The 24468-nt window shown below is 38.5% G+C and overlaps 1 long non-coding RNA gene across 6 annotated transcripts in view; it reads left to right on the top strand.

The window, feature by feature from the left end:
• LOC148125142 (uncharacterized) overlaps nucleotides 1-23735 on the top strand; it is a 75275-nt gene extending 51540 nt beyond the window's left edge. For 5 of the 6 annotated variants that reach the window (XR_015744498.1, XR_015744494.1, XR_015744496.1 and 2 more), the window contains exons 2-4: nucleotides 4116-4275; nucleotides 4948-5028; nucleotides 23227-23735. This is a non-coding gene — a long non-coding RNA (uncharacterized LOC148125142). The remainder of the gene's footprint in view (nucleotides 1-4115; nucleotides 4276-4947; nucleotides 5029-23226) is intronic. The other variant, XR_015744493.1, reaches the window with a different exon arrangement.
• Nucleotides 23736-24468: the final 733 nt, after the last annotated feature.

The following is a 24468-nucleotide window of genomic DNA, read 5'->3' as shown; positions in this document are numbered from 1 at the left end:
TTGTAAAAACTGCGCATGTGTGCGCAGTGCACATTTGGCACACATGCATGTGTGTTGGAAGAAAAATGGGTGGGATCCTACCAGTATAACAACCAGTTTGGTAAGCGTGTGCTTTGTGCATGTGCATGGTATTTACAAATCACCAGCTCTGGCAAGCATTTACTTTCTCCTGCTGTCGCTCGGCACTCAGTTGTGCTGTGCAAAGCAGCTGACGTGGAAAAAAAACAGGGAATAAAGCATAGCCTAGAGCCCAGGTGGGTGGGTGGGCCAAACAGAAGACCAGAAGTGAACCAGTTCGGTGTCAGCTGCTCTTCAGAGCTACCGGTTCTATAGAACTGGGCTGAACCAGTAGAATCCCACCCCTGAAAAAAAACCCAGTAACAGCAAAGGGATGTATGTACAAAAGCCCCAGAGTTAAAAGGGAGACAAGTGTGATGACTGCCATTCCACAGAAGTTCAGAAGTTGGCCCCTGTTGAGTTGAAGTCAGAAGATGAACATTGAGGGAAAGGTGGGGGCAAGGAGGGTAAGCATAGAGAATAGCGAAAGTTGTCATCTGACAAACAACAAGAAAGTAGAAGAAATAAAAGAAGTAAAGATCAGAATATTCAGTGAATGAAAATAATAAAGTAGTGACTGAAATATCAGAGATATTACAAAGATTGCCTGAGGGTAAAATAGGTAACTGACTAGTACAATAAGTAGGCAAAAGCTACAGAATCAAATCTAAGCATTAAAAAGTAGGAATTAGTGAAGTAAAGATAAAAGGGCTCTCTGAAGAATCAAGGTAAAATGAAATTTTAAAACAAATCTTGAAGTTGGTCAAGAGAAAGCTATAACAAGAAATACGGCATTGAAACAGTGAATTATAGAACTTACAGATTATACACAATAGGAAAGACTATCTAGGAAGAAAAGATTGCAACTACCCAGAAACATTAGCAAAGGTCTGTAAAGTCTAGATATTCAAACCTGAGCAGAAGTCACAATCTGGAGTGAATTTTAGAAGCGTGTAAATAGATGCTCACCAATAGACCAGATGCTACAGTATCAGCTCGGTGGAACATCACTATTGACAAATACAAATCAAGGTCTGCCAAAGTACATCACGGGCATTCTAGAAACAAAGATCTGAAACATCTCTGTGCCAGTTTGTGTGTGCCACTCTTGAAGCCTTTAAGGGATTTGGTTTTCTGGAATAGACCAACTTGCCACAACCAACTTGCTGCAGGAAAACTGACCACAGCCAACTTGCTAGAGAACAACTTGCCATGGCCAACTCACCATGGGACAACTTGCTGCAGGACAGTTTAACTATTTAATTTGATTATTTAACAGAAATTAAAACTATTTTAATTTTTGCCATTAACATTTCATTCTGTCCCTCCATTTTGCCCCCTTTCTTTAATGATTCTATTCCACTATTTCTTTGATATTAGTGTAACTTTTGTCCTGCAACAAGATGGCCATGGAAAGTTGGCCATGGAAAGTTGGCTATGGCGAGTTGCTCATGGCAAATTGTCATAGAGCCTGGTTTTCCCAGGTCAGAGACAGTAATGCAAGCAGTGAAGCCTCATGTAATCAAGCAGGAGAATAGATCATTTTAGGAACCTGTGGGACATTATGGACCTTTTATTCCCCACTTGTCACAAGTACAAGCTCTCAAACTAAAAACAATAAATAAAAGTGAGTGAGACAGTAGCATGATTTTGAGGGACAATTGTATGCACTCTAGTGCTAAAGAAACCCAATTTAATTTATAATTCATGTGTATGTAAAAGAGATGTCTGAGGCAGGCCTCTTGCAGTCATATGAATAATATCATTCTAAATAAACTTATTCTCTAAAACAGGCAGTAGAAACCTTTAAAATATATTTGAGGACTTTGAGGTCATCACAGACCATCCACTTTCAGTGTGATTGGAAAAAATAAAATTACCTACCACAGGCTGCTATATCAGTATCTCACCTTGCAACCTTTTAATGTGATCATTATCTGATCCTTGCTTTTTATTATTGTTGGTTACATAGCCAATCAGATCTTTAGGCTAGAATTGTCATTTTTATCCAACTATTGAGACCTTTTGAAGGACCTGGGATAAGCAGATAAAACTTTGATGGTATTAAAGGAATCATCAAAGGATGTAAACTGTTCCAATAAAGCTACCTTTTGCAATTGACCAATGATGATTTTGTCAATTGCCAATGGTATTCAAGTGATTGTTATTGATATTTTAATTTTACTGGCCATGTAACTCCAGTGTAAATCTTATTACAATAAAAATGTCTAGAAGTTCCAATTGATGCAAAATACTGTGGCTAGATTGTTCACCGGAGGAAGACACAGGAATGATACAATATCACTGAAAGATTAGGCTTCCCTAAACAATTACTTAAGGATCTCCTTTTTCCTTGTTCAGACATTCAGAGTTGCAGAAGAAGCATTTTGGAAGGTACCCTTGGTGTCATAACCTCAACTGTCTAGGATATGGTAGAGGATCTTCTCTTGGTCTGCCTTCCCTTGAGAGTTACAGCAGTCCTCTCAACACTCGCTTTTCCTATAGAACATTCACTAAGATGCAACTTTTTCACAAGGAGTTCAATTGCCAAGCAATGTTGGTGTTGATGTTAAATTGATGTATTTGAATTTTGATTTTGGGGTACTCTGAATTTTGTTGATTGCGTCAGCTGTCTTGAGTGTTTGAGTAGAAAGATGGGATATAAATCAAGTAAACGACTCTTGTAAGGAAAGATCAGCATAAGAATAAAATAAAAGCATTCTGAGATATGCCATGTGCTGTTAGAAAGTAGAACATTGGAGAATGGGAGATACGTATAGGAACCATGGAATGCTTAAAGACAAAGTAATGGTTTATAAAGAGAGAAGTACATAATGTACTCTCACTTGCCTATGTGTGTGCTCCACAGTAGAATTTATCTAAAATCTGGTACTGAAGAAGATATCCTGGCTCACAGTACCTCATGCATGACCATGCTTTTTTCCAATGGCAAAGATACCAATAACCTCAAATATGGATGTCCCTATGAAAAGTTGGATCCATAAACCCATACAAGGCATAAGGAAATCTGTGGAAGATAATTTCTCCTACAGTAGGCAAGAAGAAGCTAGAAGCATCATTTAGTCATGTAGCCTGTAATGTACAGCCATCTGAACTAACATATGTCCCCAATGCATTTGTCTAATTTGCTTTGAAAGTATCTAATTTGGCGGCTGCCAATATAACTGGAGTTCCAAGGTGTCCACAGAGAGCGAGTAAAGAAGTCAATATAGTGGTCATAACCACATGAACCAAACTCTGACCCCTGTGATGATGCCCCCACCAGCACCACTGCAAACATCCTTGGAGTCCGTATGTGTATTTCTAATAATTATAGGATTTTTTCAGCATTTTAGTTTTAAATGTCTTAATCCTAAACAAAATAGTCCCGAACTTTTCACTGACATTTATCAGAAGCAACCAAGTTTGAAAATTGATATGCCTGGAGAGCATCCAAGTTATTCATGCATGACATATTGATAAAGAAAGACATTCAGACTATTAGCTCCATATGATGGAATGTGGGAATTTTCTTAGATGCTAGTATTTGGCAGTACTGCAGATAAAATGAAAAATATCTGGCAGGTAGAAAATAAGAGACCGGCTTTCCCATTTATCTTTGCTTTTTAAAACTAGTAATGAATCAGATCGCAAATGTTATAAACCTATGGCCAGGCAATTTTTGTTTAAGCCTCAATGTTACCAAAGGGAAAAAAAAAAACCTTGCACCAGCGTTCAGGAAATGATGATGATCATAATGATGATGATATAATAATAATAACAATAATAATAATACAAGAATCAAGGCAATTCATTCTCAGATATATTTTATAACTCATCATTTTGTCTTTCATCTTTGGTTTGTTTAGCTGTTAGAAGATAACTGAGAGAATAACACTCCTTAAGCTTCTATCCTTGAGCATTTGTGATAAAAGGAAAGCAAACTAAGTGTTGTGGGAATTGTAATTTTATGGGCATATGGATTGGGGAGGGATATTTTGTGGGGGAAAGGGGAAAAGCCACATTGCTTGCCAACTTTCAACTTTATACCTTGGCAGGCAGTATGACTGCAACCATCAGAGGAAGAACATGTATGAAAACTCAAGAAAGAATTTCCCAAGCAAAATACTGTATATGTTTGAACTGAGCCACGGAGCTGGAAATGTATTCAGTACTTTTGGATTCCTCTGTTGAGAAAAGTGCCTGCAGTCCCAAGAGGTACAAGCACAATCTTTCCTGTGTTAAAGCTAATTCATTGTGCTGCGGAACTGATCAGACATTCCACTGTTCATGTGTTTAAATGGGTAGAGAAATAGACACAGGATTAAGCAGAGGGTGCCAGAAAGGGGATGCGTGGATCTAAATTCATAACTAAACTTTTTTTTACAGCTGTATTATGCAGTTCAATAATTGTATATTATATAGTTTATAAACTATAATATAGAAACGGATGTTTCTCAACCCTGACAACTTTAAGACCTGTGAACTTCAACTCTTAGAAGTCTGAGAATTGACTCCACACATCTTTAAAGTTGCTAAATTTGAGAAACACCAATATATACATAAAGTGTGCTAATATAATTTATAAATTTAAGAGATCCAACTGATTATTGTGAACAAGCCTAATGAAGGATATAACATAACCAATCAGAGTAAAGTAGATAAAAAAGTGAAGCCTTTTAGTAACTGTGATCCCCCCCCCTTTAGTTCTGGAATATCCAGCTGTTCCCTGTGGTTGAAAGGCTCTGTTGCTCTTTTAAATTTATTTATTTGTTAAATTTTAAATTTATTTATTTGTTAAATTTATATGCTACCATCTCACTGTTGAATGACTCTGGCTTCCTGATTTAAAGCTCTTCTCTTTTTAATGTTACCTGTTTATACGTGCAGCTATTATGGAAACAGCTATCAAGAGATCACTCTAAAGACTAGAATCCATTGCTGGAAATGTGGATTACTGAGCATGGTAAGGTAAGGTAAGCCTTCCTTATATCACAATAATTATCTTCTGGCTGGGTGAACATTTCATTCTAAGGACAAATGGATCAATTCTAGTTTTACAAGAAGCATATTTATCTATGTTTTTCCAATAGTATCCTGACTAGATTTGTCAGGTCACTAACATGAAAATATATGAGCTCTGTCTATGTACCTAGGCGCTGGTGTTCAGCGCCTAGTACTAATACCACTCTATAAAGCCTTAGTAAGACCACACCTAGAGTACTGCATCCAGTTTTGTTCACCACATTATAAAAAGATGTTGAGACTCTAGAAAAAGTACAGAGAAGAGCAACCAGGATGATTAGGGGACTGGAGGCTAAAACATACAATGAATGGTTGCAGGAACTGGGCTTGGCTAGTCTAGTAAAGAGAAGGACCAGGGGAGACATGATAGCGGTCTTCCAATATTTGAGGGGCTGCCACAGGGAGGAGGGGGTCAAGCTATTTTCTAAAGCGGCTGTAGGCCAGACAAGGAATAATGGATGGAAACTGAACAAGGAGAGATTTAACCTGGAAATAAGGAGAAACTTTCTGACAGTGAGAACAATCAACCAATGGAACAGCTTGCCCTCGGAAGTTGTGGGAGCGCCATCACTTGAGACTTTCAAGAAGAGATTGGACTGACATTTGTCAGAAATGGTGTAGGGTCTCCTGCTTGGACAGGGGGTTGGACTAGATGACCTACAAGATCCCTTCCCACTCTGATTATCTGTTAAATCTGTTAAATTTATTATTTATTTAGCTTTTTACATTCCAATATTATTTTTATAAATTACTCAAATGGTGAACATACCTAATATTAGTTCCTCTTTCAAATCAAATGTATATTGTCAATATACAACATGTGTACAATGAAAGGGAATTTTCTATTTTTCCCACAACATTAATCCTACAAGATGAGGTAAACCAAGAGACAGTGACTGGCTCAAAGTCACTCAGCTGGCTTTCATGTCTAAAACAGGATTGGAACTCCTAGTTCCAGTACATCAAATTGTCTCTCCTGTTTGTATCCTGACAAAATCTAACTAACACAGGCACAGTGTGAGGCAGGGACATTTGTAGAAATATAAAAAGTGACAGGGTGAGGGCCACAACTTGTGTGAATGTAGTCCTGCCCAAGTTTTATTGTGTGACGCATTTGAAAAAAGAAAGGGCTTTGAACACATTGTCACGACCATCTTCTAGACTTCTTTGAACTCTGGTACTGACTGACAAGTGTATCCCACATGCATTTTCTCACTGGAAGTCCAGTCACTTTATACTTTATACAAAGTTGGTCTTGAGGAATTCAAGGGGTTAAGGAGCACCTTTAATTTCACCCTTTTAACAATGGTGGTAAACATAGCCCCTTCTATTGCCCTATTAGTTTACAGATAATCTGAGAATGGAGCTTGTGAGTGTGAATATTTATTATTATGTAGGTTGTGTCCATCTGTTATCCACTTAAGAGCACATGTGTAATAAAAAGAAATGACGAGAGGTTGAAAAGCTATTTCTTTTTAAGGTGTAAAGCTCTCATACTTCATATAAAGTATAAGAATTAAACACTAAGCCCTTCCTGCCAGTTGGAACTCTGAAAACAAGCGTGAAAAATAGAGTTACTGTTTGGTTTCTATTCATATCTTCAGCAAGCTGTTATATGTTAAACTGTACTGAAATAGCCAAGACTTTTTCAAAGCCATCCTTCAAATTGGCATGACTTTAAAAAATGAATGCTTGTCCAGCTTTATTTGTGTGGGTGGTGACTTTTCCATTGGGGGTTATTTTTCTCTTTTTAAAATAGAGTATTCACACAGCACTTCCCAGTTTGTGAGTTGACCAGTGCCCCTGTATCAGTTTTACTCTAACCCTTTGGGTATTTTTATTATTTAAATTTTTTCCCCCTGGAAGTAAGGTACAATTTTATTTGTGTCTGCTATAATCTAGATTTAAAAAAAAATACATTAAAGCAGAAAGATGCTGCATTTCTTTGAGAAAGTCAGCAGATAAAATACAAATGGGTACTGTGATGTGAAGAGCCCAAATGAGTAAAGGGAGTTTAAAAGAAGCATTCAGAACCAATAAATAAATAAGATAAAATAAATAAATTACTGCTATATACAATGGTTGGTATATGACTGTAAGAGCATTTGGGAAAAATTGTGACTTTGGTTTAATGCCCTCTAGGGGCCTATACTGAAGCTTATTCTGTTTTATAACAGTAAAGCTTTCTATCAGTTAAAGAGTATACTGGAAATAAGAGCATGTTTCAAAGAATTCCTAGAAATATTTCAATGAAGATGTTTCCATAAGGTCTTGAAATGGTCCATGATTAGTATAATAGGCTGAAATAACAAAACATAGAATAACCATGTTATTTTGTGTAGGCAAGGAGGTAGCAAAGATGAAAAATTAAGCAGTGAGTGAACATGCATCTTAGTGTGTTTTAAATCTTAAAAACCACAAAACAAAAAGAATTGTGCTGTCAGTAAGATTTTAAGTTACAAAGAATGACAGCACTTTACTAATTGTCATGCTATCTCTTAGAGTCTAGGAATGTTGGTTCTCCAGGACTTGTAATATGGCTGAGTATTAATAATGATTTCCTAAGGATGGGGAACTACTTGTTATAGAATGTGCAGTTGGAGAGGGAGTGGGAGGGAATCTCGGCAAGACCACCAAAGATTCCTAGGGAGGAGGTAGTATATTTCAAAAAGAGACCCCAAATAAGAAATTACGCAGTTCTGAACTTGGATGGGGGAGGGAGGAAGTGGTTCAGGGTAGCCACACCCGAGAATCTCTCAGGATAGGTCTAGTAGGTTAGAAAGTTGTAGCTTGAGTCTGTCCATTAGGGGTCAGCAAATAAAGGATTGGACTCAATTGGAATTTCATTGTATCATCTTTGGACTTGGCCAGACATGTCAACCAGCAGCAATTCACATATAATTGGACCAGTGTGGTAAAGATTTAATCTTGTGCAAAATTGTAGAAATTTCTAGCCTCAAGCTCTGCCATAAGACAAGTGATGTTCAATTTTTCAGGCCAGACTAGGAATGGAATCTGAATTTGAATAAAATGGGGTATTTCATTAGTGCTGGCGCCAAGAAAGTGGTGCAAGATGAACTACTGTTTACATTACAACAGCTAAAGCCAATTTATAAGACCAGGCTGCCAAACTGTTTTGCTGCCAATGTACTAATCACTTGCCGTGTGTTTCTTGGGACACTTTGTATGATTGATCTCTGTGAGCAGCAGTTCTAAGCAATGGTGGAAAACCTTCAGTTTCTTAAACATTTGGATCTGATCCACACAATTTGTGATCCACTAAATTAGCTTTGATCTACCATTCAGGCATTGTTGCTTGTCATATGGTTGACCACCCATTTGCTTGTGCTGGTATGAAAAGCAGGACATTCAGAGTTGTTTACAACTGGAATGACCTACAAGTAAAATAAAAATAAAATTTGGAATCTTTTCTGCTCCATACTTGTCACATCCATATCTTTTGTGTTTCTCCATGTTTTTATTCAGTAGTTTAGTTTGATATTTTTTTAACTACACTTAACCTCTGTTTCTTTCTCTCCCAACTCTCATTTTAAATATGAACAAGCATTATAGACCTGATCTGGACCTTCTTCCTCATTCTGCTGATGGAGCCACCAGAACTCTTTCTTGAAATCTTATCCTAATAGTACTCGTAGTAAGAAAAGATTATTCATTTCATTATCACAACATAACTATCCATCCAATGAATGTCTCAGCTCAGCATGGATTTGAACTATTTCTTACAAGATAAAAACCAACACCTATTATATTGCCATGGGATACTTTATATAATGATATATAGTCACTCATATTCAAAAATAATGATGAGTTGGTAGGAAACACACATCTGAGTGTGCTTTGGCATTTTCTGTATTTAGATTTAACACAGCGGTATAGTGTATAGGCTGTGAAATATTTCTAATTATTAAAAATGGTGCTTTTAGCTGGATCTGAAACTGATCACTGTGGAATTGTTTTAAGATTAACCTTGTCAAATATGCTTAAATGGGTTAGGGAAATACATAGAAATAATTCAGTTATAGGCAAAATTAACTAATGCTCTTTTTCATGGTGAGCTGCTGTAACGATTTTATATAGCAGTCAAACTATTTAAATACTAATGTTGCCTTCATGCTGTAATCACCATTCCAGTCAGATGTCATTTTAGCAGCCTATAGGGAATTCAGTCCCTTAATTATTCTTCAATACACAAACCAAGCATTCTTTAATTGGTGTAAATTGAACAGCGTTCCAATGCAAACAAGGAGAGGACAAACTAATCAATGATTCCGTACATGTCTATTGGAAAGCTATTGCCACTAGACTGAGTAGCTAATCCGCAACTGCACAAGCTTCTATTACTGAAGAATCAAACAGCTGCTAAACTAATGCTACCTCATAGCATTGATCCTAGTGGAGACTTATGTGGCAAAACCCAGAGAGGCAATCTTTCAGGTAGAAGACTAGTTCATATCTAATACACTGCAGAATGGGCTTTTTCAGCCAAGCCCATCCCATATATGAAGGACTAAGTATCTGTTTGGCATGTTGAAAATTATAATCCCAACAATATAGTTGAAGTTGAAGGCAGATGAACCTGATAGATGATATGGTGACCAACTTGTGTTCCCCATATCTATGTATTGTGAAGAACATTTCCTGAGATAATGATGTATGTCATGGTGAGACATCACAGAGATTTGTACAATTCATTACATTGTGGTCACCTCCGTTCCATTTTCCAACTGAAGGTATCCCAGGATCTTTTTACTAGAAGGGCCTTTCTTCAACCTTCTGGATGTTTTGGATCAACCAGAAGTCCAAGCCAACATGGCAAGAAAAAAGAATTCTCAAAGTGGTACTCTAAATTTTGACACTTTGGAGAAAATTATGGTAGAATCTAGTTGCGTTTTGAGCATCGGCAAGCCATAGAAACACATGCTAGAGTTTATGCAAGAGTATTGTTCCATACTGGGTAATCCTTCTCCAGCTTGACTGATTTTTAGCCTGGATTTTGCCTAGTGGGAAACTGGATGAGATTTGTTCCCAAGTTGCAATAGCACTGTCTGTGCCAACAATAGACATGGTTATTGTTATGGTTAGCTGGCAGCAGGTGTGGATGGCTGAGGAGAGCAAGGACTCAGATGAGGGGCCAGGACCATTAGGGAGTGGACTGCTGCCTCAGAGATTGTGGGGGCTGGCAGCAGCGATGAGGAGGTTCCCGAGGACCCTGTGCCAAATGCATGTGCATACAGGGCTGCTCGCAGGAAAGAGCAGCTGTAGAAGCATGGGCGATTCGGGAGTAAGGCTGCAAGGCCCTTCTTTCAAGAAGATAAAAGCCAGCTGTGAATCAGATGTTCTTTGTAGGAAGCAAAGACGTTTTGAAACTCGAGCCTCATGGACATTGCAGTATCTTAGTTGGTATTTGAAGACTCTTGTGTTGTAAAATATTTCTAAGTAACCTTATCTGTTATTCTTGTCAGCCTTGCACAGTTTTGGCAAGGCTCGTGCTTATCAAACTTAATTAGTTTGCAGCAGCCTTTTAACCGGGGATTCGTAAGAATCATTAAAAGGTTCCTGTTCCTTTTGGTTTGTGTTTGTTTTATTGGAAAAGGGTTTGGGTCAGAACAGTTATAGAGAAAGCAGCTGGCCTAGAGAATGAGGGTGGTGGAATCAAATATCATATTATGAGAATGCAGATAAGGGACAGCATGAGCATGCTGTCTGGGACTACTGTTGGAAATCATGAGCTCTCTACTCGGCCTGAATTTGCTAGGTCTCTGTCTCTTCCTTACAGAAATAGAAGACATATTAGGAACCTGACTGAATTGATTCGATTATATCCCTAAAAATATGAAAAGAGCCCAGACTGTCAAAATGGTCATGGCAGAACCCGCTTAAAACAGCAATGAATATATGAAGTTTTGATTTCAAAAGCACTAAGTGGTTCTGTTTTGAAAAAAAAAAGAATTAAAAACATAACTCTGACTTTTCAGTGACACCGTTTTGAATAATTCATGTGACAGAAAATATTTATTGCTCCCTTTGTTAGCTCTTTCTATGAATGTATTTTCAGAACAACAGTATCATGGTCTTTAGAAAATCTATCCAGATTTTCTTTAGGAAACCACCAATTCTACTCATTCCTGATCTGATTAAACTGAACAACAGTGGAGAGATATACCTGAGAAACACACAAAGATTTCATTTTGTAAATATATTAGATTCATTCTTATTGATTTTAGCTGGCTTCTTAATTTCATTGTTAAAAGTCTGAAATGGATAGACGAAAAGTAAGGAGCAAGTATTTATCCTCACCATTATTCCAATTATAAATAGTAATACTTAAACGTGACACAAAGTAACAAGAGTACAATAGATGTTGTGTTATCTAATATAATAGCCTTCTCTACCCAAACATCTTTCAAATATACTGTACTAGCTCGATACCTGCTTTGCTATAAAACTATGTAGTTGAGCTTAGTTTTGGGGGAGGAAAATAAGGAAAAAAAAATTCTGCCTCTGCCTACCAGCCTCCATCGGTATTTATCTGGCTAGTATCCTGTCAGTGTGTGAGAGAGTTGAGGGCTCTTTGGAAACTAAAAGAGTATTTGCTGTGTGAGCAAGGAGACAGAAAGGAGCCTGGGCATGACTTAGCTCAGCTGTTCTTTACTAAAGCTGCCTGGTGAAACTAAAATTGAAACTGAAATTCCTCTTCTCTGCTTGGGTTTTGCATTTGGAACAGATTTGTTTTCAGGTGGGGAGGGAGACTAGAACTCCTTAGCATCAGAGTGTGTTAATAATAATATACAAAATACTAATACTCTGATGTTCATTTCAAAAAATCCTTTCTTGGTGAGCACCTAGAAGCCAAGAGGAATATACATGCCAAATTTCAAGTTTGTAGGCTTTATGGTTCTGGAGATTTAATTCTGAGGACATCCCGGTGGTTAAAAACTGCACTCTCTTGCTTCCCATCTATAGATATTTCATGTTGGTTTAACTGACTGAATTCTAGTTCGGTCTAGTTTCCACTTTCTGTGGTTTTAGCAGTAGAAAAACCATGCCTTCTGAATGTGAAACCAAAAGCAAAATCTCACTATAAAGCCTTGGGTGCAAATAGAAACTTTCCTTTCAAAGAGAAACAGCGTTGGAATTTTGTTAATTAGATCAAACCACAAGAGGAAAGGGTTAGCTCTGCTTCTAGGGTCTCTATCCTGATCCTGGCCTAAAACTCCCATTATCTGTTATGGGAACATTTTTAAAACTAAGCACAGTAATTACAGTAATGCAATTAATGTCACATCTAGTTCATTACTCCTTATTTTGATTCTGCTGTAAGCCTCGTGAAATACATTTTCAAAAGATTCTTAACAATAAAATCATATTCAAAAGCAATAGAAGGAATGGAAATGAAAAAAGTCCATATGGTGCTATGCAGCCAATTTAATATCATGGTTAGCAGTGGTGGTATTCAGCCGGTTCGCACCGGTTCATGCGACCTGGTAGCAAGGATTTGGTTTGGGTTGCTGAACTTCTGGCTGGCCACAGCTCCAACCCAGTCACTCAGTTGCTGCTTGCTTGCTTGCCCTGCCTGCCCGATGCATCTGCCCAATGCTCGCCTGCCCAGTCACTCCTTAAGGTATTTTTACTTCCTGACAATCAGCGGTTCGTACAAACAGCTGTGCCGTGACTCCCCTTGCTTCTTACTGCTTCCCCCAGGAGGCTTCCCTGAGGCTCAGGAAGGCAAAAAAGGGAGGGAGAGGGCCCTCCCCCTCCCTTTTTTGCCTTCCTGGGCCCCAGGGAAGCTTCCTGGGAGCAAAAACAGCCCCCCAGAGGCTCCTCTGAAGCCAGGAAGGCCTCAAAATGGAGTGTAGAGGGGTGCTGTGTGCCCCTCCTATGCTCCATTTGTTTTTCTTCCTGAGCCCCAGGGGAGCCTTCTGGGAGCAAAGACGCCCCCTCCCCAAGGCTCCTCTGAGGCTAGGAGGTCCTCAAAATAGAGTGTGGAAGGGTGCTACATGCCCCTTCTATGCTGTCATTTTTTCCTTCCTGAGCCCCAGGAGAGCCTTCTGGGAGCAAAAACGCCCGCCCAGAGGCTCCCCCGAGGCCAGGTAGGCCCCAAAATGGGGTGGGGGGTGCTGCTAAAAAAAAGCTATGCCCACCCAATCACATGGCCATGCCTACTTATCCACGCCCACCTGGCCATGCTCACAGAATTGGTCATAAATTTTTTTGAATCCCACCACTGATGGTTAGGGACCTGTGCTAGAAACTGAGAGACAACTCAGGCACAAAGTTGTCTGGGTGACTATGAGGGTTCTTTATTTTCCAAAGACTGGATATATCATGATGTAGCAGATAACTGTACAAAATACTTTATTGTCCTGTTAACTCTACCCACCTAAGATTGTGTGTCTACATCCATATAAGAACTTAGTCCTTATAAAAGTCGTGGAGGTGTAGTGGTTAGAATGCTAGGATTCTCACCGGCTCAAGGTTGACTCAGCCTTCCATCCTTCCGAGGTGGATAAAATGGGGACCCCGATTGTTGAGGCCAATATGCTGCCATTGTAAACCACTTAGAGAGGGCTGTAAAGCACTGTGAAGTTATATATAAGTCTAAGTGTTATTGGTGTTGCTATTATAATAAATAAATAAAATAATAATAAATAAAACTCTTAAAATTTGTAAAGTGGTACCCAATCTTTGTATCCCTTCAAAAGCTCCTGCACTACCTCAGAGTAGTTGTTCTTCTGGTTCCTACCAAAGTCAGGTCAAGCTCTAACCAAGCTCCAGGCAGGAATCACACTTCAATGGACTGCTTAGTGTAGCATGGGGGTCTGGCAATTGATTGATAGCCCTCTTGTTTGCTTGCAATGCTTGTACATCCCAAATGTTGCTTCCTGATTCCTACCCTATAAATCTACACTTTTGTAGACTAAGGGCCTAGGTAGAGTGAGATTGCCTATGGACATTGGCACTTTCTTAAAAACACCAATGAGTGGTCAATTAGCATGATACTTCAAATGTCAGCTTAGAGAGCTATGAGTAAACTGGGTGGGGAATGAATAAATGAATGAATGAAGCCATCTCCCTTCAAGTTTCTGGGACTGTAAACTTTTACTATGCTTTGGGAGAAGGGATGAGTTTCATTCCCTCGTTATGACTTTGGGCCAGTTACTCTCTCAGCCTTAGGAAGCAGGCAATAGCAAACAACTTATAATTTTTTTTGCAAGAAAACTACAGTCCAAGGCAGTTAACAGGAGTTAATGCTTATTTGAAGGCAAATAATAAATAAATAACCAAACAAACAAATAAGCAAGCTTAATTATGGAATCATTTTGTGATCTCTTCACTACTAAAGCCTACAGAGAAATTCCAAAGCAAAAATATGAAGCCAAGATGCTGCAGTTTCCCCTGTTTGTTTGTTGTCATCAGCTTTTTCTTCTGGGACCTTAAATGGAAAACCAAGTGCTCTTCCAAAACTTCCTGTTTTATCACATTCCAAGCTGCCTATTTTCTGCAATTATATTCAGGGATGATTCAAATTTGGCCAAAGGCCCTGTTATTTGGGAAAAGGCTATAGTTTATGTGAATACAATCCTGAATTATGTACCAAAATATTGGTATCTACCATTGAATCAGGAACTATGGATCTATCAGGCATAGCAAAAGAAGTTATTCTTATGACAGTGAAAAGAAAATGCCACCTTGAACTTATAACTTAGCTTTAAGATATTGTATATGTTCACTCTCTGCTTTTGAACTGACTGCTGCTGGAATGGAAAGATGGATCAATATTATTCTGTAGACTCAAGCTTTAAGGCTGTGCTTAAACCTCCCCCCCAAGACATTTCTAAACCTATAATGCAACATTTTCTTTTTTTCTGTTGGTTCCCCCTTTTGCATATTTTTGTAAGCTTTGTATTCCTTTCTTTCTGTGTCTTGAAGCAAATAAAATGAATCCAAAGACGACCCAAGAAGTAGATGGACTTGAGAACATATCTTTCTTTGGTGTCCCCAGCTGATCCAATTCTGGATATTTGAATGCTGCTTTGACTTAAAGAAGGAAGAAATCAACTTTATTCCCATTTCGCCATTTCTGTAGGTAGCAGAGAAAGGGGTAAAAGTTACTCTTTTTTAAATAAAAAAAAATCAATATTTACATACATGGTGTGTTGTGAGTTAATTTTGTGAGTTTGCTTGCTAACAAATTTTATGTGTTTGCTTGCAAGCAAATTTTATGTGACAGACTCAGGTAGCCAACTGCAGAAAGATAGATCTCTGAATGAATCTGTGATTCTGTGAGCAACTCAATCTGCCTGCCTGCTTTGCCTGATTTGGGGTAAAAGTTGCTCTTTTTTAAAATAAAAAATTGAATATTTACATAAATATTTATAATATTTCCATACAAGCCATGCCCAGCCAGTCACATGACCACCAAGCCACACCCACAAATTAGACCACATAACCAGTTGTTAAGAAATTTGAATCCCACCCCTGGGTAAAGGGAGACAAGATCTGGGAAGCAAATATTTAGAACGCCACTAAGGTGGTAGCAGAGAGTTAGGGCTCTCTCTGTATTATCCCACTGTCATGATCCACCAGATTTTTTTCAGCTCAGAATGGTTGGCCCTATTTTCTGAGATAGCAATAGTGTGGAACCAGCCAGTCATGTACAGTGTTACATTGAATACAGATTTACTGCATTTGTACTTTCTATTCAGGTTTCATTCAAGGCTTAGCCCCTGACTACCAGGGCTGAATGGAAATATTTTGGTTTACTTTACCAATGGTAGTGGGACTTTTTCATTTCAGATTTGCACTGTGCTACTGAGATTGCAGATCCTAATGTTTCTTTGAGTCAGTTTCAGCCAAACACCAGTTTTCTCCCTAAATGAACAGTTGCAAATTACATGGTTGGTTGCATAGTCAGCCTGATATTTCAACTGAATCTGGCATTTTAGCCGCCTATCAAGTCTTTCCCAAGAAGCAAAGATGGTACCAAAAGTAATAAGCTCCTTGGATACAATTCCAAAACACCTGGAGTATCAATTGAACACCATTGGCATTGACAAATCATCACCAGTCAATTGCAAAAGGCAGCTTTACTTGGAACAGCTTACATCTTGTAACTAAATCTTTAATACCATCAGACAACCACATCTGCCTATCGCAGGTCCTTGGGAAGGACTTGATACGTGAATAAAAATGCCAAATCCAATATAAACATCTGGCTGACTATGTGAACAACTATAACAGAGGTCCAAACTTGGCAACTTGAGACTTATGGACTTCAACTCCCAGAATTCCCCAGCCAGCATGAGAGATCCCTGAACTATAATAATAGTAGGTTCTTGGGAAAAAACTTTATGCATATGAAGGTCATCACTAGATAAAGAACTGATAGCTGTGGCTTCACATTGTTGTGAATAGATTATTTATTAAATTTATGTGTCACCCAATTCCCAGTCTGGAATGATGAAACTGTTGCTGGTAAGAGCATCATTATGCCAACTCAAAAGGCCAATTTTAGGGCTGATCTGAAGCCTTGAACTGGGTCCTAGCAAGGCAGAGTTGTCACTTCTGCAAACCAGCAATTGCTATTGCTGTAGAAGGGAAGAGAATACCCCACAATGATTTCATAATAATTTAAATAATTTTACTCCACGTCTATTTAATTTTATCACATTCCATTCCATATGTGTGGGTGTTACATTGTCACATTAGAGTGTGGGATATTATAAAGCCACAAAAATGATGGTAGGCATTAGTTCTATCTAATGGGATTTTTTTATACTGAACATTTCTCATTTGATTTTCAGAAAAACTGTTCAAAAATTGTCATTCTGCTGTCAGGACTGTGTTGTGTACATGTATCTGGACAATCAAGGTCAATAAATGTATTATAAGCAAAAAATGTTTCTTTAAAAAAATCAAATTTAACAGTACCACAGGATTATGTTCTTTTATTTCATTAAATTCTTGTTCACATGATCTGAACAAACATTTGCTGTCAATATTTAATTTTAAAAAGTCCAACTCAATCAAGTAAACAAAGCCTTAGAAAGTATAATTTTCTTCCTTGACTAAACTAAACCCATTAAGACTTTAATGCAAGAATGAATGAAAGACAAAGGGTACATGCTTCTCAAAAGATGAAAGAATGCAGTCCATTTGCATTTTAAAATTAATTGCTGACCTAATTATTTGTCAGTAGAGGCATAAATTAAGTAAATATAACTTACAGTAAGGCTTCAAAACACCCAGAGGAGTTCGACTCCCCCAGAGTAAATTGTAATTGTCCAGTGTGACAATCTATTTTTGCTGTCATTTCATGACCGAAGGAAAAATTTCTGGGAAACTGTACCATATGGAGACATGAGAGGGAATGATAGACTTAGATCTCTTGTACAAAGGGATGAGAAACTGGAAGTCACCAGAGAACATCTGAAGGCGTAGCTTTGATTTTAGAAAAAGGAGGATATGCTTCCCATGCCTACTTAGATGGAATTTATAATGCTGATGAAAATGCACTGATGAGCTCTTACATAACCTGTATGCTTCAGAGGAATTGATTAATTAACTATTCATACCCCCTAAATAAAAGTTATTTTCCATGCAGGCCAGGAATTATGAGAATAGTTGTGCACCCTGCCTTGCTCTCTATGTGTTCACTAAGAGCCAATAACAATAAAAAACAATATTCATCATCAAAATCAGTGTCCCTGAAGTAGACTAGCTTGTAGAAGCAGATAGAATTAACTGTCTCTCCATTGTGACAGGATAGTAGATAATCAGCTTCATTTGCTGGGGTGGTGCAGTGGTTAGCATGCAGTACTGCTGACTGCCAGCTGCTTGCAGTTTAACAGATTGATTCTCACCCAGCCCAAGGTTGACTCAGCCTTCTATCCTTCCGAGGTCAGTAAAATGAGGATCCAGATTATTGTAAAGCGCTATGAAGCTCTATACGAGTCTAAGTCCTATTGCTATCTGTTGTTACATAATATAGACTACCTAGATCCATTGCATTTGAGTTCAGATCTACCCTTTCTGACTTTAGAGTTCTGAAATATTTCACGTAATCATTCTTTAGCATGTATTTGAAGCCACTGAGTGATGTTAATTGGTGTTTGAATAATAGAGGACACTAATATGCTAATGGCACTTGGGTGTGTGTTTTTTTTTCTTGTCACAACTGGATTTCTCTCCAGGGCTAGTCTTACATAAGAGCATTGTGACAGGCTGGATAAAGACTAATAAAGCAACCAAACAGTGTGGATTGGTAGCTTCCAGGTAAAACCAATGAATGGGCCTCTGATTCCCAACAGAAGTGCATTGTTTTTTGAAGTGCATTGTTTTCATTCAAGACCAGGGGTGGGATTCTCCTGGTTCGGGTGAACCCCTAGCTCCAATGATCAGCTGACAGTGAACTGGTTCGCTCCAACGATCATGTAGACCCGCCCACCCACCTTAGCGCTGTATCCTCTCAGCTGATTCGCGTGGCAAAGTGGATTACTGTTCCTCAGCTGTGTTACTCCCCAATACCTAACATACATTATATATATATATATATATATATATATATATATATATATATATATATATATATATATATATATATATACACACACACACACACACACACACACACACACACACACACACATATATATATATATATATATATATATATGTATGTTTTCTTAAGTTTTTGCGGTACTTACATGTGTGGCATTCAGCTTTGTTTGGGTATTTTCCCACATCATTGTAGTTGTAAAAGCACAACTACAATGACGTGGGAAAATACCCGAACAAAGCTGAATGCCATATCTATATCTATATCTATATCTATATCTATATCTATATCTATATCTATATCTATATCTATATATAAAAAATATTTGTTTTCTGAGGTTTTCATGGGTATTTGTATGTGGATCTTTGGTTATTCGGGTTTTCTCCCATGCAAAATTGGAAAATTTTATGCGGGAGAAAACCCGAGTGCTTTTAAAGTTGTAGCAACGTTTCAGCAGAATCTCATCTGCCATCATCAGGCTTCTATATTGTGTTCGTCTGTGAGTCAGGCTTCACAGCCATTTCTGTTTTAAATTTGGTGCTAGCCTACTGTTGTGCCAGAATGGTTTTTTCTTCATCCTGATTGGTTGGGAGTCTTGGTCTGTGTTTATTGGTCTTGGAGTTTGCTGTGTTCTGCTTGATTGGTGTTTCTAATATCTTCTGTCTGTTTTGTGGCTTTTTTTGTCTTGATTGGCTGGCAACATTGTGTTTCCTGTATTTGAGGCTTTTAGTGCAGCTTGGCTCCGAGTAAATGGACGACTATCATTTATTAGAAAGCTAGGTTTCATTTGGGTGCCTGGTTGGGGTGTGTTTGAGCTGGAGGTATCAGGGGGAGTCTGTTTATGCCCAGGTGTTTGCCTGGTTTGTGGTGTGGAGATTTTTTTGTTTGAGAGTGCAGGTTTCCAGATAATTGACAGTCTGGTGGAGTCATCTCTTCTATTCATGCTTTCAGGTCTTTTTTCAATCTCTATGGCTTCTCTGATAATTCTATAGCTGGGGTTTTCTATAGTGGCTAGGGTTTTGGTGCCATTGAAGTCGATGCTATGACCTGTTGCTTTCATGTGTTGGACTAGTGAGGAAGTGTGTTCCAGCTTTTTTACTGCATTTTTGTGTTCATCTAGGTGGGTACTTATTCTTCTATTGGTCTGTCCAATATATGTGGCAGGGCATGATGCACAGGGGACTTCGTATATGCCTTGGTTTTCCAGGTAAATTTTGTCTTCGGGGCTTCTTAGGATGGCTGCTATTTTTCTGTCTGTTTTGAAGGCAGTCTTGATGTGATGCCTGTGTAGTATCTTACTGATTTTGTCTGTAGTACCTCTTATGTAGGGCAGGACAGCTGTTCCATAGGTCTGTTCATCTTCTAGGTCTCCATTATGTCTCAGTGTGTTTTTGTGGATCAAGCCTGTGATTTTGCTTTTGTCGAAGCTGTTGGCTGTCAGTACTTTAGTCGGGGTGCATAGTTCAGTCTTTATATGTGTCTTGTCTGCCAGGCGTTTGGTTCTGGCAATTAGTGTTTTGACCACGGAATTTATCTGTGCTGGGTGGTGGTGGGATTGGGCGTTGAGGTAGCGGTTGGTGTGTGTTTTCTTCTGGTATATGGTGTGTCCTAGTGTGCCATGTGTTTTTTTGTAGATTAGTACATCTAGGAATGGTAGTTGTTTGTTTGTTTCCATTTCCATGGTGAATTTGATTTTGGGATGTGTCCTGTTTAGGTGTATTAGGAAATTGTTTAGGTTTTCTTTTCCATGGGGCCAAATAACAAATGTGTCATTGATGTATTTTAACCAAAGTTTGGGTTTGTGGGTGGCATTGGCTAGGGCTCTGGATTCGAATTCTTCCATGAACAGGTTTGCAATGACGGGTGACAGTGGTGATCCCATGGGGCTCCTTCAATTTGCTTGTATTGCACCACTACAAAACCTAGCCAAATACCTAGCAAAGCAGCTACAGCCCCATGCTGAAGCAGTAGCTTCACATGTACAAAACTCATACCACCTCTTGGAAATGGTCAAAGATCTACACATGGAACAAGAAGATCTGCTTGTAGGCCAGATCCTGAAGTTGAAACTCAAATACTTTGGCCACCTAATGAGAAGGAAGGACTCACTGGAGAAGAGCCTAATGCTGAGAAAGATTGAAGGCAATAGAAGAAGGGGATGACAGAGAATGAGGTGGCTGGATGGAGTCACTGAAGCAGTAGGCATGAGCTTAAATGGACTCCAGAAAATGGTAGAGGACTGGAAGGCCTGGAGGAATGTTGGCCATGTGGTCATGATGGGTTGGACATGACTTCACAAGTAACAACAACAAAGTTTCAGTCTTTCTAGGTCAGTGTTTCTCAACCTTGGCAACTTGAAGATATGTGGACTTCAACTTCCACAATTCCCCAGACAGTATAGCTGGCATAGCTGGCTGGGGAATTCTAGGAGTTGAAGTCCACACATTTTCAAGTTGCAAAAATTGAGAAGCATTGCTCTCGGTGATGGGAAGAGAGACTGAGGAGCTCATTTGACATTCTGATAATGCATGAATGATCTTATAAAATGGCTAGAAACTCATTCACAAAATGACTACCATACCATAAGGAACACTGCCTTACATTCTTCCTTAAGTTTGTCCAAGTAGAAAAGCACACTTCCAAACAACATATTGGATGGCAGATTCCTATGATGTATACTTTCCATAAAACTTGACAAGGCCTATATGGAAATTGTTGAAAACGAGGATGATGCTTTACTTTGTAATATGATTATTTATTAGTATTACGTATTAAATTTATTGGATGACCATCTTACACAAGGCAATTCTGGTGTCAAGCATGGGAAAATCAGGAAATCCAGGCAGTTCAAATGAATATGAAGGTTTATTCCAAGCTTATGCTCTCTACAAGAATCTGAATTACTTACAATCAAAGTTAATCGGTGGTAGATAAGAGTCAGTGGAATTCAAAGTGGGTTGGACTTGGATCTCTTGTGGGCATGGAGGTACTTGAAACTGATGCTGCATTTGAGTCCTCCCTTGGGTTCAGCTTGGTCATTTTCTACCTCTAGATTGCAATGTTAAAAAGGTACTGTACAAAACTATGCACAATACAAATAAAATACTATAAAAATACAAATATTCAATCCTAACTAAAAGATGAGAGGGGAGGAAGTAGGATAAGCAGGGGCGAAAGTGAGATTTGTTATTAATCTATCAAATAGCCCCAGTGTGAAGCCTCTCCATTAGAGCCCCAAGCCAATAGCCAGAGCCAGGTCTTTAAGCTCTTGTGGAAGGTTAGCTAGAGCCAACCTCACTCCAGGGGCAAGATGTTCCAAAGGGTAGGATATATGGTAGAGAAGGTTATTCTTCTAGATCAGGGGTGTCAAACTGAATTTCATTGAGGGCCACATCAGTGCTCTGGTTGACCTTGGGGAGCCAGGTGGGAATGACTGACTGGGTATGGCTAACTGGGTGGGCCTGGCCACCTTGACATCACTCCCAAACTGCTGGCATGTTTCCTCATTGCATTGGGTAGACCAGGCCAAAGCCACGCTTGCCTGATCTTTCCTCTTTGCACTGGGTAGACCAGGCCAAAGCCACGCTGGCCTGATCTTTTCCTCTTCACATTGGGTAGAAGCCTGGCTGGCCCGATCTTTTCTTTTTGCATTTGGTAGACTGGACCAAAGCCACATTGACCTGCTCCTTCATCTTCACATTGGGTAGTCCAGGGCAGCCCCATGGGCCAGATCCACCACATCGTGGACCGGAACTGGCTTGTGGGCTTTGAGTTTGACACTCCTTTTGTAGATCCTGCCAGCCAGAGTACCCTGGTTGAATGGGACCTGCATGACCACTCTTCTGACGGCATGGATAGGGCAGATCAATCTCATTGCTATGCCAACTTCCCATTTAAAAAATAATGAAAGTTAAATATTAATACAAGTTAAAAGTTAATGAAATTTAAAATTGTAGTTTTATAGGAGAATATTTTTAGTGTTTTTATATTTATTATTTTGAATATAAACTGTATTCAAAAGTTACTTTGCAGAGTGAGATATGGGGACATATAAATTTAATAAATAAATAAATGTGACTTGTGGGTGCAACACAAAAAGGAAGGTTAGTGCAGGTTCACTGTGCGGGTACAGCTGCCATCTTGATTTTTTTTAATTCCCTGCATCCTTAACCATGAGAATGAAAAAAATGAAACTACCATGGGGAACTGGCTAAAGAAAACTCCTCCCAACTTCAGAATTTGCTGGACTATATCTTGCAAAGACTATGCGGACTAGAGGAAAACATCAAGTCCAGAAAATTTGGTTGAAGCTTCATGGTAGGGATGACCCCATTTCATTATGTGATCTCTTGGGATGATCAGAATTTCCTAAGATGAACTTCCCTGCCTTCCCAACTTATTGTGAGATAAAAGGCTATAAAAATCATACATTGCCTCAAGCTGAGATTGCGATCTAATGAACAACCTATCAAATAAATAAATAAATATCCAAAAATGTCTTGGTGTTTAGTGTAATAGAAAAGACAGAGTCTGATTTCTCTTTCCCTTTTCTTTTTTAATTCCAGGGGAACTGCTATAAACCATCTGTAAAAGTCACTCATTATTATGACATGAAGCTAAGTAAACATAGTTTAATAAGCTCACATTCAGCCTTGACTCAAGAAAAGACTTGGATCCTGTGTGACCAAAATGGTACTTTGAAAGAGCCCACGTGCAATGGAAGAGAGCAGTTTCTCATTATATTTCAGATACATCAACTATTCAGCTTGGGGTTTCCCCCACTCTACTTCATGTTGTCTTCCCTTTTGTCTTCAGTTGGCATTGGTGAACTGGCTTGTAGAATATTTTACTGTGTTTTCAACTCATTAAATACAGTTGTCATAATAGTGAGGGTACAAATGCATGTCAAACTCTATAAGTCATGTCAAAATAAAGCAACCATATTTTAAAAAAGAAATGGTTTCAAACCTTTGAACTTCTCCTTGAGAAATACGGAAATTCTTTTTATCTTGTTTTTGACAACACAGATTGTTTTGCAGCAGCAACAACATGACAATCTCTCTGCAAAACAAAACATCCTCCCTCACAATGGTTAAAATATAAGAAAGGGGAAAAAAGGAAGGAAGCTACAAAACTACAGTAAACTGGCTTTTCAGTAGCTTAAAAAAATTGGGTATTGAAGGACGCAAAAGTTGTTATTCAATACTTAGGGCTAGAGCAAAATAGCAATGGGAAAATGTGATGACACTTGTGAAATGCAGTGTTTATAGAAAGATAATTTATAATTATAATTTTCAATCAAAACAGAAGAGCTTTCCCTGTTCCAAATATCTCTACACTGACATGCTATTTTTATAGTGTTGCAATAAAATTCCAGTTACCATGATGCCATGGCTAGCTAATACATTTCCACAAAAAAACCTAACATAGTTTGACTTTTTACGTTTTCTTAATTGCATTATATGTATTTAAGTCTAGACTGGTACTAATAAACTGGTAGAGTTTCTTTTCAGTTTGAGAAGAAACTCCACTAGTTTATTAATAAAAAAAACACTCTTAAAAGAGATTAAAAATCTGTATCCTACCTGTTTTTCCAGACAGATAGATATATATGGCTGATTTTCTCTGATCGGATGAGATGTGAAATATCAGAGGAATCTCTAAGATGGCTAGCTGGAATTCATTTGCTTCCAAATGTAGATAAGATAACAGGGTAGAGAACTAGAGTGATTATGTCATTGCCAAATCTTGATGTGTGTGATGACTGGTGGAAACATGCCAATAATCTACACAAGAAACCAGAAATG

The sequence above is a fragment of the Pseudonaja textilis genome, chromosome 8 (genome assembly GCF_049901715.1).
Source record: "Pseudonaja textilis isolate UNSWEBS1 chromosome 8, rPseTex1.2, whole genome shotgun sequence".
Lineage (NCBI taxonomy): Eukaryota > Metazoa > Chordata > Lepidosauria > Squamata > Elapidae > Pseudonaja > Pseudonaja textilis.
This window is presented reverse-complemented; position numbering and strand designations above follow the sequence as displayed.